Below are 14,392 nucleotides of genomic sequence, written 5' to 3'. Positions count from 1 at the left end.
TGTATTAAAACAATTACTACAATATGTTCGGAGTGAGAGAGAAAAATTAGAAGATGATCAAAGAAAACGATTAAAAGATAATCAAAGAAGACGTGGAAATCTAAGAACTAGTGATAAAATTAAAGATAAAAGTCCATGTAAGATTTGTGAAAATTTAAATAAGGGAACTCGATATCACTCTGAAGCAACGTGCTGGTTTAAAACAAAGGAGGATGATAAGATTAATAATAAAAATGAAGATTTACAAATTACACAGAAACAGTGCTTGAAGAATGAAAATAAAAATAATGTGGAAAAAATTTCTACAAAATATAAAATAAAATATACTCCAGGAAAGAAGAATTTCGAAGCAGATTGTGTGGGCAGGAATCCAGTATTAGAATCGAAGGAAAATGCAAATGAACAATTAAAAGTTGTAAATTTGGTTAAATTAGAAGATATTTCAAAAGATCAGAATAAAAATGAAGACATACAAATAACACAGAAACAGTGCTTGAAGAATGAAAATAAAAATAAAGTAGAAAAAAATACTACAAAATATAAAACAAAATATACTCCAGGAAAGAAGAATTTAGAAGTAGATTGTCTAAGCAGGAATCCAGTTTTAGAATCGAATGAAAATGCAGATGAACAATTAAAAGTTGTACATTTGGTTATATTAGAAGATACTTTAAGAGATCTGAATAAAAATGAAGGAATTCAAAAGAAAAAAACAAATGGATTGAAAAAAACTGTGTCTACTTTAAAAGGGTCAAGAAAAAAAAAATACCAAAAAAAAGAAAGAAAGAAAAAAGAACGGAAAAAAAAGAAAGAAAGAAAAAAAGAAGGAAAAAAAGAAAGAAAGAAAAAAAAAAAAAAACTTTATCATATCACTAAACTTATACCAGTCCCTTCACTACAAGAAGATGATCCGGAGGACGAGTGAAAATTTTACTATGAATTTTCATCCCCAAGGGGGGAGATGTAATAAAATAACTAGGTACCTACCTATACATTTTATTAAGTACTTACAAAAAGTACCTACATAAAACAGTTCTACCACCAGATGCCGCATGCGTCGCTCAGAATTAAACAAAAGACTTCCGATAATATTATTAACTGTCAGAATCAGATAGATAGATAGATAGATAGATATAAAAATGATTATAAAGATAAATTAAGAATAAACTTTAATTACAAAGCAACACATTGTTTATTTTATTATTATACACCCACTTTACATATTATTTACACTTAATTTTCAAAAGGAAAATATTACCACGTTATATATATATATATATATATATATATATATATATATATATATATATATATATATATATATATATATATATATATATATATATATATATATATATATATATATATATATATATATATATATATATATATATATATATATATATATATATATATATATATATATATATATATATATATATATATATATATATATATATATATATATATATATATATATATATATATATATATATATATAAATATTTTGTCCGCCTCCGTAGTGTAATGGTCAGCACGCTCGGCTACCGTTCTGGAGGTCCCGGGTTCGATTCCCAAGGGGGGTAAAATAAATATAAGTGATTTTTTCACTGTAATATTTATTCAATATTACTATAGACTAGTACCTGAAGCGGAGGGCTGATCACCCTGCCTTCATGTGTAAACGATCAAGATAACACTGTGTTTATATGACACAGTGCCCTATGCATCATTGGGGTGCGGTAAGGGTTATTATTTACATTACACGCAATGCTTACATCTTTTCCACGACTTCTTAATAAATTAAGTATGCACTTACCGCTTAAATACTTTTTGATAAATTCCTGGCTATAACTCTTTTTAAATCTGTTAATAAATTCATGTTATAAATGCATAATTCATGGGTGACATAACAAAGTTTGCGGCTTACCGCGCCGATGAAATATCACGTACGTATCATACATATGTACTCACCTACATACGCACGTATATAGGCACTTACATATGTAATTTATTTATGTAATGCGCTTATGGGAAATTGTTACATTTATTCATTTGTTTTTTGCTGATATTTTATGGCATATTTTATCAATTTTTATAAAATATAACTTTTTTTTCTGTTTTTGACCACTTTTAAATTAATTCCCTATATTTCTTTAACATTTATTTACTCATAATTATTTTATATTTTTTTACTCGTATTAATTTTTTTCATGTATAATTTAATATATTTTCTATTTACTTATTTCATATTCACTCACCTAACTATGAGTATTTCTCAATTTCTAAGTTCATATTTATCCCTGAAGATGACAAGGTCCTTGTAGAAACCGGTTTGACCAAAATAAAAACGTTTAAAAAGATTGGAGTTTTACCTTATATAAGAAAAAAGTCCCTCTACAAGCACAAGAGCTCAGGTCTCTTTTTTGGAGAGGCTCAGCGCGACTAAAAACATAAGATTGATAGAAGTAGAAATGTATAGAAATTGTATTAAATTGTATTTAAAAAATGTATGTTAATTAAATTTTTTAAAAAGGAACCTGTTACTTTCTCAGCTACCCTGTCGAGAAAGTATTTGTTACCCTGTCTATTAAATAAATAAACATACATCGCTCAATCCCTTCAACAACGTCATATATCAAAAATCGTCAATTTTCTGTTCAGTATGTTTTTGGAATGCCCAGAAAACGTACTATATCCCAGCAAAAGCGGCATATTTTAAACTTAATATACCCGCTACATGGCAGAATGTGTTGTTTTTGCATTTTGAAGAAAAGGTATTGTTTAATTATTTTTTTAAATTAACTAAATATTTTTCATGTGGAGAAAAAACATTCAGGTCTTACCTAAAAAGATCCGTTGCACAGTATAAAGTTCAATAAGTGGCTTGATATTTATTTTTAATACATCTTATTATATTTTTAAACTTTAAAAACGATCTCCTGAAAAATCAAGTTTTTTGATATATGACGTTGTTGAAAGAAGTGAGCGACATGTATGATGTATGTTACATACATCGCTCACTCCTTTCAAGAACGTCATAAATAAAAAAAACTTGATTTTTCAGGAGAACGTTTTTAAAGTTTAAAAATATAATACAATGTGTAAAATAAATATCAAGCCACTTACTGAACTTTTAACTGTGCAACATATATTTTTAGGTAAAACCTGAAGGTTTTTTCTCCGTTTGAAAAATATTTAGTATGTTTCAAAAAATAATTAAACAATACCTTTTCTTCAAAATGCAAAAACAACACTTTCTGCCCTGTAGCGGGTAAATATTAAGATAAAAATATGCCTCTTTTGCTGGGATATAGTACATTTTCTGGGCATTCCGAAAACATGCACAGCTGAAAATTGACCAATTTTGATTTATGACGTTCTTGAAAGGAGTGAGCGACATGTGTATATTACATACATATGTATGTTACATACTTATCGTAATTACTAGTAGAAATATGTGGCGTAGAGGTGATGGCCACATTTTTTCACCTTGAATTATTTCGATACGTATCACCACACAATCTCAATTAACAAGGATATCTCTCATTTTATCTTAAATACTTCACCGACTCCTAACTCTATTAGGCCTTGTGGCCATTGAAATGTCATCTACAATAATATTACATTAAGTATTTGTACATACGGACAGTTTATATGTCAATCATTGCGCCTTAGTTGGTCAAACGAATGACCATAATGGTTCTCTTATCATGATATACCCACAACGAAGGTTTGATAGTTCCATGAATTAATAATAAATATGGGAGTCTTACACTGCAATATATCGTTGCAAACATTTTTAATTTGTTGCAGACGGAGGTTAGAGGTCAAAATAAAATATGTAACAAAGGCAAATGTGTAAATGATCAAGAGTTAATTCTGTGAAAATTGTAAAATGTACATAAGTATTCTTAATTGAATGAAAACCACACTTTTAAAATTTTCAAAACTCATACATATATCATGCATCTCATATCGCTTTATTTCTGAGTTCACGGCAGCATCTATGATCGATTTGAGAATGTTTTTGTTCAGTAGACCTTTTATTTAAATATATCCTGGATCCTAAATGGATTATTTAATTTGTTGCCGACGGATGTTAGAGGTCAAAATAAAATATGTAACAAAGGCAAAATTAAGGAATGGGTAAATGATCAAGAGTTAATTCTATGATAATTGTAAAATAGTCTATATTTTTAGTTTTTTTCTCACTTGTTTGTGTGTATATTAGGTTAAAATGGATATAAACAATAAAAAAATTATGTTAAAAGAACTCCACCGACAAGACACACAAGGTGGATGGTGGGTCTCTGCAAAAAATATTTTAAATGTTTATAATTGTACTTTAAATAAATGTATACAATTTATGTTAATATATATTTTTTTATGTTAGATTCTCCAACCTTCCTTCCCTCCGATAATTACTATCTCAAGGGGGTACACGCAAATACAGACATGTCTCCGGGCACATTTTTTTATTTTTTTTTATAATAGATTATATGTTGTTAAAATATTTTTATGAATTTTTTTAACTCCTCACCTCTCAATAACTCTTCGTTTCAAAACCATATATTTATTTCGAAGAAACACTTATTTTTTAATACAGAATCGGTGTGTTAAGTAAAAAATTCATTCACGTCAAATGTTACCTGGGTTTAAAGAAAATTAACTTGTGATTTATCGTATATTGGACCTAAATAATATTTTTTTAAAGGAATATTTGTCTTTGATCGAAATTTGTGTTATTTAAACCTCACATTTGAAGTTGAAAATTATTTCGTCTTCTTCTCTGTCTTAGTTCTCATTACTGAGGGTTGAAACCCTTGTGGAAGCAATGACTCTTCTCCAGTTATCCCTTGACTGCGCTGCACGTAGCGCTCCAACCACTGAGGTGCCTGCTGCTACCTTAACTCGATCGATCTATCGTGTGGGGATCTTCCTCTTTCTCTCCCACTCTTCCCCTCCAGGCTACCGATCACAACCAGTCGTTCCAGGGTATCCTCATTGCCACGCGTCCAGAGAAAAAGTGATAGTAAAGTGATAAAAAGTATACTGAATTTCATTATCAGCTTTAAACATACGATAAAACAGACACCTCACAATTGCATTTAACGCATATTAAAATCCACAATCGAATCGAACTTGATAAAACACGCATGATATGTACGTGACATATGTTAATTCACACACATGCACCTAGAAATCTATGTGGAAAACTAACGTTCGTTTTTCTATAATCAGTGTGAGTTATAGCCTATAAACTCCTTATCTGTTTATGGCCGTGAAGTTCATGGTATATAGAAATATATACAAGAATTCTTTCTTCAACTTGCAGTCTCAAACTGGCCGTCTAAGCGAGCGGTTCTCTTGCCTTGTAATAAATAAAACGCGCAGTGCCTTGTAATTATAATATAATTTTTTGTGCCTGATCTTTCACTTATCGGTGAACCATATATCAAGGTATGTGTAATTCTTTCCGTCCATATGTTACCATTTTGTATATTTATCCGTCTAATTATAAAATTTAACACTATAGAAGTCGTCTGTTAATGTTAATGTAGCGTTAAAAAATATAATTTGGCTTTTTTACGATATCAAAATGTCCAGATGGGGTCTCGGGAAAAATATGGCAACCCTAATTTGGGGTGAAAAGGGTATAAGTGATTTTACGCTCTTAATATTTATTGATTATTACGTTGGACTGGACCCTGAAGCGCAGAAGTGAGCACATTGCCTTCGTGTAAGTAACGATCAAGATAACACTGCGTCAATACGATGTAGTGCCCTATGCACCATTGGGTGCGGATAAGGGTTATAACGAATGTCTTCTTTCTTTTATTCTTCTTCTTAGTATAGGCCTTGTGCCCTATTTTTAAGAGGGATTAGCCACCTGCGGTGTCGATTTCCAGCTCTCAATCTATCTCTTTTGTGGTCTGCCCGGGTATCATCTACCTTGAGATTGGCCGTGCACTGCAATGTGAGCGAGTCTGGATGGTGCCATTCTCACATATACAAACCATTGTCTTCTTCGTTGCCTTCCCCACCTAACGACATCTGCGATCTCGCATATTTCCCTTATCCTGGTGTTCCTTATTCTACAATATCTCGTAGACTCTTGCCAGATATGCTTCTTAGAGTCTTCATTTCTACAAAATGTAATGCAGTTAAATAAAAAAATACTATTAACACGCCTTATGGTAACGTACATAGAACTACGAGATCCAAAACACAGAAACACGTCAAACAAAATCTAACAAATACCTCTTTTGGTCAAAATAACTTTGATTACTATGCAATAAAGTACAACCAGCTTATCCATAATTCTATTATTTATTGATTCGGCATTAACTTTGTGGAACGAGATGTTGATTATTTATTAAAAATTAAACACTTGAATGTATCACTTTCATGAGTTTTATTTAAATATACGACTAGTTTCCAAACTAGTCGGATATATAATAAAAATAAAACTCATTAAAGTGGTATATAGTTCCATATTCCATTACCCAATTGGGTAGATCTGAAATTCATCATATGAATTAAGACGCTTGAAACATGATTTTTTTATCGAGCTTATAATTTGACCAGTTATTTTTATCCAAAACATTTTAAGTGTGTCCAAATCCTTGGCCATAAATCTGGGTTTCTCCACCTAGGAGTTATTTTCACATTTCGACATCTCATCACAGATGAAGAAGAGTATGGAAGACTGGGTATTTACCTGTCATAGGCTGGTTAAGAGATCACTTTGTACACGTGTAATATTCATTGCCATTCTACCGATGATTGAAAACCACACTCCTAATATTTTCAAAACTCATACATATATCATGCATCTCATATCGCACTAAGTCTGAGTTCACAGCAGCATCTATGATTGATTTGAGAAAGTTTTTGTTCAGTAGACCTTTTATTTAAATATATCCTGGATCCTAAATGGATTATTTAATTTGTTGCCGACGGATGTTAGAGGTCAAAATAAAATATGAAATAAAGGCAAAATAAAGGAATGGGTGAATGATCAAGAGTTAATTTTATGAAAATTGTAAAATGTTTATATTCTTAATTTTTCTCTCTTTTTTGTGTGTTACGTTAAAATGGTTAAAAAACAATAAAAAATGTATTAAAAAGAACTCCACCGACAAGACACACAAGGTTTCCTAGGTGGGTCTTTCAAAAGATTTTTTTTAAATATGTTTAAAATTGTCATTTAAATAAATGTATACAATTTTATTTTTTTAACAAATTAAATATTCAGAACATTTTGAGTGTATCCGAAAATTTCAAAAATTTGAGTAGTGTGGTTGGCAATCAGAAGAATGTTTGATGTTACACGTGTGTAAAGTAATCTTTTAATCAGCTTTAATCCATTTATGTACATATATACCCTGACTTCCATATTCTTCTTCATATATGTTGAGACGTCAAAAATGCATTATAATACAGTTCACTGGTCTGGCATACCATATGTGGGTATTACAGTGCGATGCACTTAGTCATTCTCCGAGTTGAATGCGATAAATGCACCCAATACGAGATGCATGCATACATTGAACAATGCGAGTGATACCAGATCTAGTGTCTTATCTAGAAGATTAAAAAAATCGAGTAGTGTGGTCGTCAATCGTGGGTAGAATTGGTGAACCAGCCTATGATAGATTGTGAACCCTGTAAATGTCCAGACTTCCATATTCTTCTTCATCTACGATATGTCAAAAATGTAAACTTATCTATATATTTGATGATGATATATATTTTTCAGTGAAAACCTGTTATTGGTATTTTAATTTAAATTTTTTAGACATGATTAAAGAAAACACATCGTTTTTTACCACTTGAGTTTTATTATAGACTACATGTTTCAGAAGTTAAACTTCCATCATTCAGGTCTGTATAGTAACTAAAATATAAAATATAAAATTGTTCTATAAATAAGGAGAGGGGAAAGTAAGGGGAAGGGGTTAGTCAAGTGACGGAGTTTGAAAACAAAGGAAAAATGGAAAGCAATGGTGAAGAATTTTGAAACAATATATTATTTAATAAATTATTATTAGAATTCAGGTTTTTTTGGATTTCTAAATTTTCAAGATAATTCATAATTTGGCCTTTATATGGAACAAGGTGTAATAATTTTAATTTATGAGAGTGAAATGAGTGATTAGTATCTATTATATGATTTGCAAAAAACGAAGTGTTTTCTTTAATCATTGTAACATGTCTTACCACAAAGTTAATGCCGAAACAATAAAATGTTTAGACATTGTTGGCATCTCAACATGGATGAAGAAGAATATGGAAGTCTGCGTATTTACAGGGTTTACGACCGTCATAGGGTTGGTTAAGTGATTACTTTACACACGTGTAACATTCACCATGAATATGACTACTATGACGGTCGTCAAGCTCGTAAATGCCCAGACTTCCATATTCTTCTTTATCTTTGATGACAAGTCAAAAAATAATATAGTTGTTTTTTTTTAAGATAAATATTTGTATTTTTATTCTTTACACAAATATTTTAATTTCACATATTTCTGTGAGCCTAAGCGGCTCATTATTAGAAATAGGTATCAAAGTGTGAAAAATCTTATGTCTTCTGCTCCACATATTGTTGTAATAGATACGAGTGACAAAAATGTATGCTTGGAATTGAAATAAATAATACTAATTATGAACAAAAATGTCGGATAAGATCCAACATGGGACCTAAGAGTAAAAAATCGATGTCGAATCAGATTCGACATTGGACCAGTAAGGGTTAAGGGTCCACGACACTTACCACGGGACCACAGCACGACACAATAAAAATTTTAATAAAAATGTGAGTGGATCAAAAACCAGTCATTTTATTTCTCCGAAATATAAACAATAACAGTATTTAGTAGTGGTATCTCGAATTGATGTCGTTACGGCTGCAGCTGCGACTGTCCGCAATCGACATTGAAGCGGACACTTGCGCAAGTCTCTTGCACGAATGCAACAGCTATGACGCCAGCAAGATGCATCGCCATTGTCTGACCAGTTATCGTTACGCTTTTATGCACCAACTTGTAATATGAACACCGTTAGCATCAAACCTTACTCGGAATAGACCAATGAAGCTCATTCCGTCTGATTTACCATTTTAAAAATAATCATTGCAACACATATCGCTTACTCCTTTCAACAACGTCATATATTTTAAAAATCGACAATTTTCATTTATAATATAATAAAAAAATATATAATCTTGTAATAAATTATATAACAGTATTATTACATAAGATACGATAGAAATTATAATTTTTATTTAAAATAAAAACGTCATAGAGATTTTCTTAGAGACAATTTGTTCCTGTAGCTCGTTGATCTATAATAATATAACAAATGGACATCGATACATCTCGGCTGTCCAAATTTAAAACACAGTAAGGGACATTTTTTGTAGTAGGTTTTTTTTGCATTTATGGACTAAGTAGACTCTACTTAGTCCAAAAATGCAAAAAAAACCTACTACAAAAAAAATGTCCCTTACTGTGTTTTAAATTTGGACAGCCGATCTCTATGTAGTTGAATCGTCAAGAAACCCTTTTGGTTTTTACGAGAAGTACAATCGTTTCACAGGTACGTACGAGTACATTTATTCAGAAACGAATACACACATATGTAAATTAGTCTGCCTTATACGGAGCGGGTTCAATGTCATCCGCCGCTCTCCTGGCGCGACTGCTCGCCTGGTAGGTCACCGCTGGCGCCTGATCGGTTTGACACTGTCGGTGTGAAAAGTTCTGCCCATACTCGTCATATGTATGAACACGCGACCCGAGGTCAACTCATGATGCCCGTGGACCGTCCGCGTCCGGCGCAATTGGCCGCGCCAATCAAAACGCATTCGTTTAACACCTAAGGTTACCGAGATAATTGCGAACACAACAGTCGATTCTTAGTAATGTTAGCGTATGGCCACTCAATAAGATTCTACAGGTTTCGAGATGCACTTGTCTCTTCGTCAGGGCAATTACTACAACGGGATGTAAACAATACTACACCTCACTACCATAGCACTATTCGTCTTCTTCAAGCCCTTATCCGCCCCCCAATAGTGCATAGGGCACTGCATCATATAAATGCAGTATTATCTTGAACATCGCCAGAAAGAACGAGAAGAGTCTTGAAAAACTGGTAGTAACAGGTACAGTTGAAGGCAAGCGGGCAAGAGGACGGTCTCCAACAAGATGGACAGACCAAATAAAGGAATTAACCGGATCCTCGCTAAACGCTGCCATCAAGTTGGCCCAGGACCGGGAAGAATGGAGAGGACTTGTGCACCAAGTGCCTGACATTCCAGAAGACCACGACGCTCAGCATTGAGCAAGAAGATGAAGAAGAAATCTTGAACATCAACACATGAAGGAAAGGTGATCAGCTTCCGCTTCAGTTACCAGTCCAATTTATTGAAAACATATTAGAGTAATAAATCACTTAATTGGGAATCGAACCCGGGACCTCCAGAACGGTAGCCGAGCGTGCTGACCATTTATAACTATTCACACACTTATAACTACACATATACTTATACTACGAATGTCGAACATTCGTTTGAAAATGCCATAACTATGCGAAATAAACAGTTACAGCACAATATTGATTTTTATGTGTTTTTTCAACAATAAAATACAACTTGGTAGAGTCAAAAAACAGATTGCAAGGACCTTACTCCAAACTTATTAATTTTGGATCCCTGACTAACATCCTCTCTGCCTGCTCCTGCGGGAAGCGGCGTGACGGCTAGCCGGCGAGTCGCAGCGTGCGTGTATTTTCTCGGCTACTTTCGTTTTCATCCTTATATTCAGGTTACGTTTCAACATCGGGAAAAGGCGAAACCAGTATAGCCGGTTTGGTCCGAACGCTGGGTACGCCGTTCGCATCCTTTGCTGCATTTCTGCACCCGATGGCGTCCTCGAGATGCAATTTAGCGTTTTGCACAGCTGCTATGGGTACCTATGCAGCTATACGCGGACATTCCTTCACTTTCGAATGAATTCGATGTATGAGAAATGCCAAAATGCGAAAAAATGCATCCGTTTCATGATATTGCATTTTTGAAATATCGCTCACTCCTTTCAAGAACGTCATTTCCAGCTGTGTATGTTTTCGGAATGCCCAGAAAATGTACTATATCCCAGCAAAAGCGGCATATTTTTAACTTAATATTTACCCGCTACAGGGCAGAAAGTGTTGTTTTTGCATTTTGAAGAAAAGGTATCGTTTAATTATTTTTTTAAATAAACTAAATATTTTTCAAATGGAGAAAAAACCTTCAGGTATTACCTAAAAAGATATGTTGCACAGTAAAATTAGCTTATATTTATTTTTAATACATTGTATTATATTTTTAAACTTTAAAAACGCTCTCCTGAATAATCAAGTATTTTGATTTATGACGCTCTTGAAAGGAGTGAGCGACATATGTATATATATTACAGTCGTAAGAAATATTTTTTAAATGGAGAAAAAACATTTAGGTTTTACCTAAAAAGATCCGTTGTACAGTAAAAAGTTCAATCAGTGGCTTGATATTTATTTTTAATATATTGTATTATATTTTTAAACTATAAAAACGATCTCCTGAAAAATCAGGTTTTTTGATATGTGACGTTGTTGAAAGGAGTAAGAAGAATATGAAAGTCTCGACTTTTACAGGGCTTACGGCATATCATAGGCTGGTTAAGTGATCACTTTACACACGTGTAACATTCACCAATTCTACCTCTCCCTGTCTCCAGATTGATGACAAAGTTTCATTTTTTTGTGGTTTTTGAGGTTTGTTTCAGTTTGGATTCCAACCATAAAGTATTACTTTTTTCATACATAAGTTATGATTTCAGACAAGTGTAAAGCTGTTTAACCCTAGACCTCAGGACTTATTTAGATGTACCTTAATATCGTAAAATTTACGACGGTAAAAAACACATTTTACCAAAAAAAGGTTTACTAAAAACATTTAAACAAAGAGATGGATTGTCAGTTGGGAATTTACATCGCAGGGAGTTAATACCTCTTAAAAATAGGCTACAAGACCTACACCGAGAAGATGATGATGTAAAAAAAGTCCAACATGTTTTTTGAGAACTTTATATGAAATACGAATTTTCGGTAAAAAATTAAGATACACGCTAGTTGTCACTACATTTTTCACATGTCGCTCACTCCTTTCAAGAACGTCATAAATCAAAAAACTTGATTTTTCAGGAGAACGTTTTTAAAGTTAAAAAATATATTACAATGTATTAAAAATAAATATCAAGCAACTTCTTGAACTTTTTACTGTGCAACAGATCTTTTTAGATAAAACCTGAAGGTTTTTTCTCCATTTGAAAAATATTTAGTTTATTTAAAAAAAAATAATTAAACCATACCTTTCCTTCAAAATTCAAAATCAACACTTTTTGCCCTGTAGCGGGTAAATATTAAGTTAAAAATATACCGATTTTGCTGGGATATAGTACATTTTCTGGGCATTCCGAAAACGTGCACAACTGAAAATTGTCGATTTTTTATTTATGACGTTCTTGAAAGGAGTGAGCGATGTGTTGCCTTTTTCATAGGTGCTCCCCGCAAATCGGATGTCCTTCGTAAATTTTACGAATGTCCCATAATATAGGGTTGGGCACGTGCGGTCACCCGCTGCACACATCTATAATCAAAACAACTCTAATTAATGTTTTGAAGTTTTTTGTCAGTAGAAAAATAATTTTCTGTTTTTCCTGTTCCATTTCGCAGAACTAATTTAAGCAGTAAGCCGTTACTTTATATGTAATAAAATACCTAGGTACCTACCTATACATTTTATTAAGTACTTACAAATAGTACCTACATAAAACAGTTCGACCACCAGATGTCGCATGCGTCGCACTGAATAAAACAAAAGACATCAGATAGAAAAAATATAATATTGTTAACTGTCAGATAGATAGATAGAAAAATATTATAAATATAAATTAAAAATAAACTTTAATTACAAAGCAACACATTGTTTATTTTATTATTATACACCCACTTTACATATTATTTACACCCAATTTACGAAGGAAAATATTACCACGTTATGTATATATATATATATATATATATATATATATATATATATATATATATATATATATATATATATATAAATATATATATACATATAATATATAAAACTAACTCCGTTTTTTTACACCAAAGTAGGATGTTTATTTACATCCCAATCACTCGATATAAGACGGATTGACCGCCTTACAAACGCGTTACCAGCCGAAAGAAAGTATTGTACATTCCCGGCGCGTAGTTTTGCGATATCGGCTATAAATATTAACACAATACGTTCTCCTTGGCGCAGGGAAATCTCTTTGAATAAACACTAAATCCGCTTTTTTGCTATTTTTAATCCTTTTCCTAGCTCTGCGATGTTTCAATCGGACATCTTGGTCATAGTATCATTTATCAAGATCGATATTATTATCACTGAAGTGCATAAACAAGTATGTAATTTTTTATTTACTATTGAATAAAAATTCAAAAGTTAGGATAAGAGGAAGACAGGAATATGAGGAGATGAGTCGTTTTCTCTTTGTTATTAATTAGTTGATATTTTTCAATTGTCTGGATGATTGTGACGTATTTTTCACATCTACCTTCCCTATCTTTACTATCCTACCTGCAGAGAAGCCTCTAAAATAGAGGCTGTGTGGGTTTTTCCTTAAAAAAACTGATAATATGACTGTCGTAAAACCTGCTGTAATATTATATATACATAAGTGCGAGAAATTAAGAGAATTGGTAGCAAAGAGGGAATTTTTCAATTACATTCTTAGTATTTTTTGACATCTCATCAAAGATGAAGAAAAATATGGAAGTCTGGGCATTTACGGGGATGACGACCGTCATAGGCTGGTTTAATTGATCACTTTAGACAGTGTAACATTCACCAATTCTACCCATTATTGACAACCACACTACTCAAATTCTTGGAAGTTCTATATGTATGAACCAATTTTGAAACATTATTCTTGAATCACTAGAACTTCACTAGAGACATCTATTGGTGTGATGAATATATATATATATATATATATATATATATATATATATATATATATATATATATATATATATATATATATATATATATGTGTATATGTATATATATATATATATATATATATATATATATATATATATATATATATATATATATATATATATAGAACTTAGAATTTTAATAGTGTGGTTGTCAATCATGGGTAAAATTAGTGAATGTTACACGCGAGTAAAGTGATCGCTTTAACCATCCTATGACGATCGTAAGCCCCGTAAATGCTTAGACTTCCATATTCTTCTTCATCTTTGTTGAAATAACAATATA

At 32.0% G+C, this 14,392-nt stretch overlaps 1 protein-coding gene across 11 annotated transcripts in view; it reads left to right on the top strand.

Moving 5' to 3' along the window:
- Zasp52 (Z band alternatively spliced PDZ-motif protein 52) overlaps window positions 1-14,392 on the top strand; it is a 110,595-nt gene that overhangs the window by 31,585 nt on the left and 64,618 nt on the right. The window contains exon 1 of one of the 11 annotated variants that reach the window (XM_088267636.1): window positions 5,337-5,463. The exons of the other annotated variants lie outside the window; for them this stretch is intronic. The gene's annotated coding sequence lies outside the window, so the exon portion shown is untranslated. Of the gene's footprint in view, window positions 1-5,336; window positions 5,464-14,392 lie in introns of those variants that run through there. 11 annotated transcript variants of the gene reach the window in all.

The sequence above is a fragment of the Brachycentrus maculatus genome, unplaced genomic scaffold (assembly GCF_059751285.1).
Source record: "Brachycentrus maculatus isolate JH-2025_06_01 unplaced genomic scaffold, ASM5975128v1 h1tg000301l, whole genome shotgun sequence".
Classification (NCBI taxonomy): domain Eukaryota; kingdom Metazoa; phylum Arthropoda; class Insecta; order Trichoptera; family Brachycentridae; genus Brachycentrus; species Brachycentrus maculatus.
This window is presented reverse-complemented; position numbering and strand designations above follow the sequence as displayed.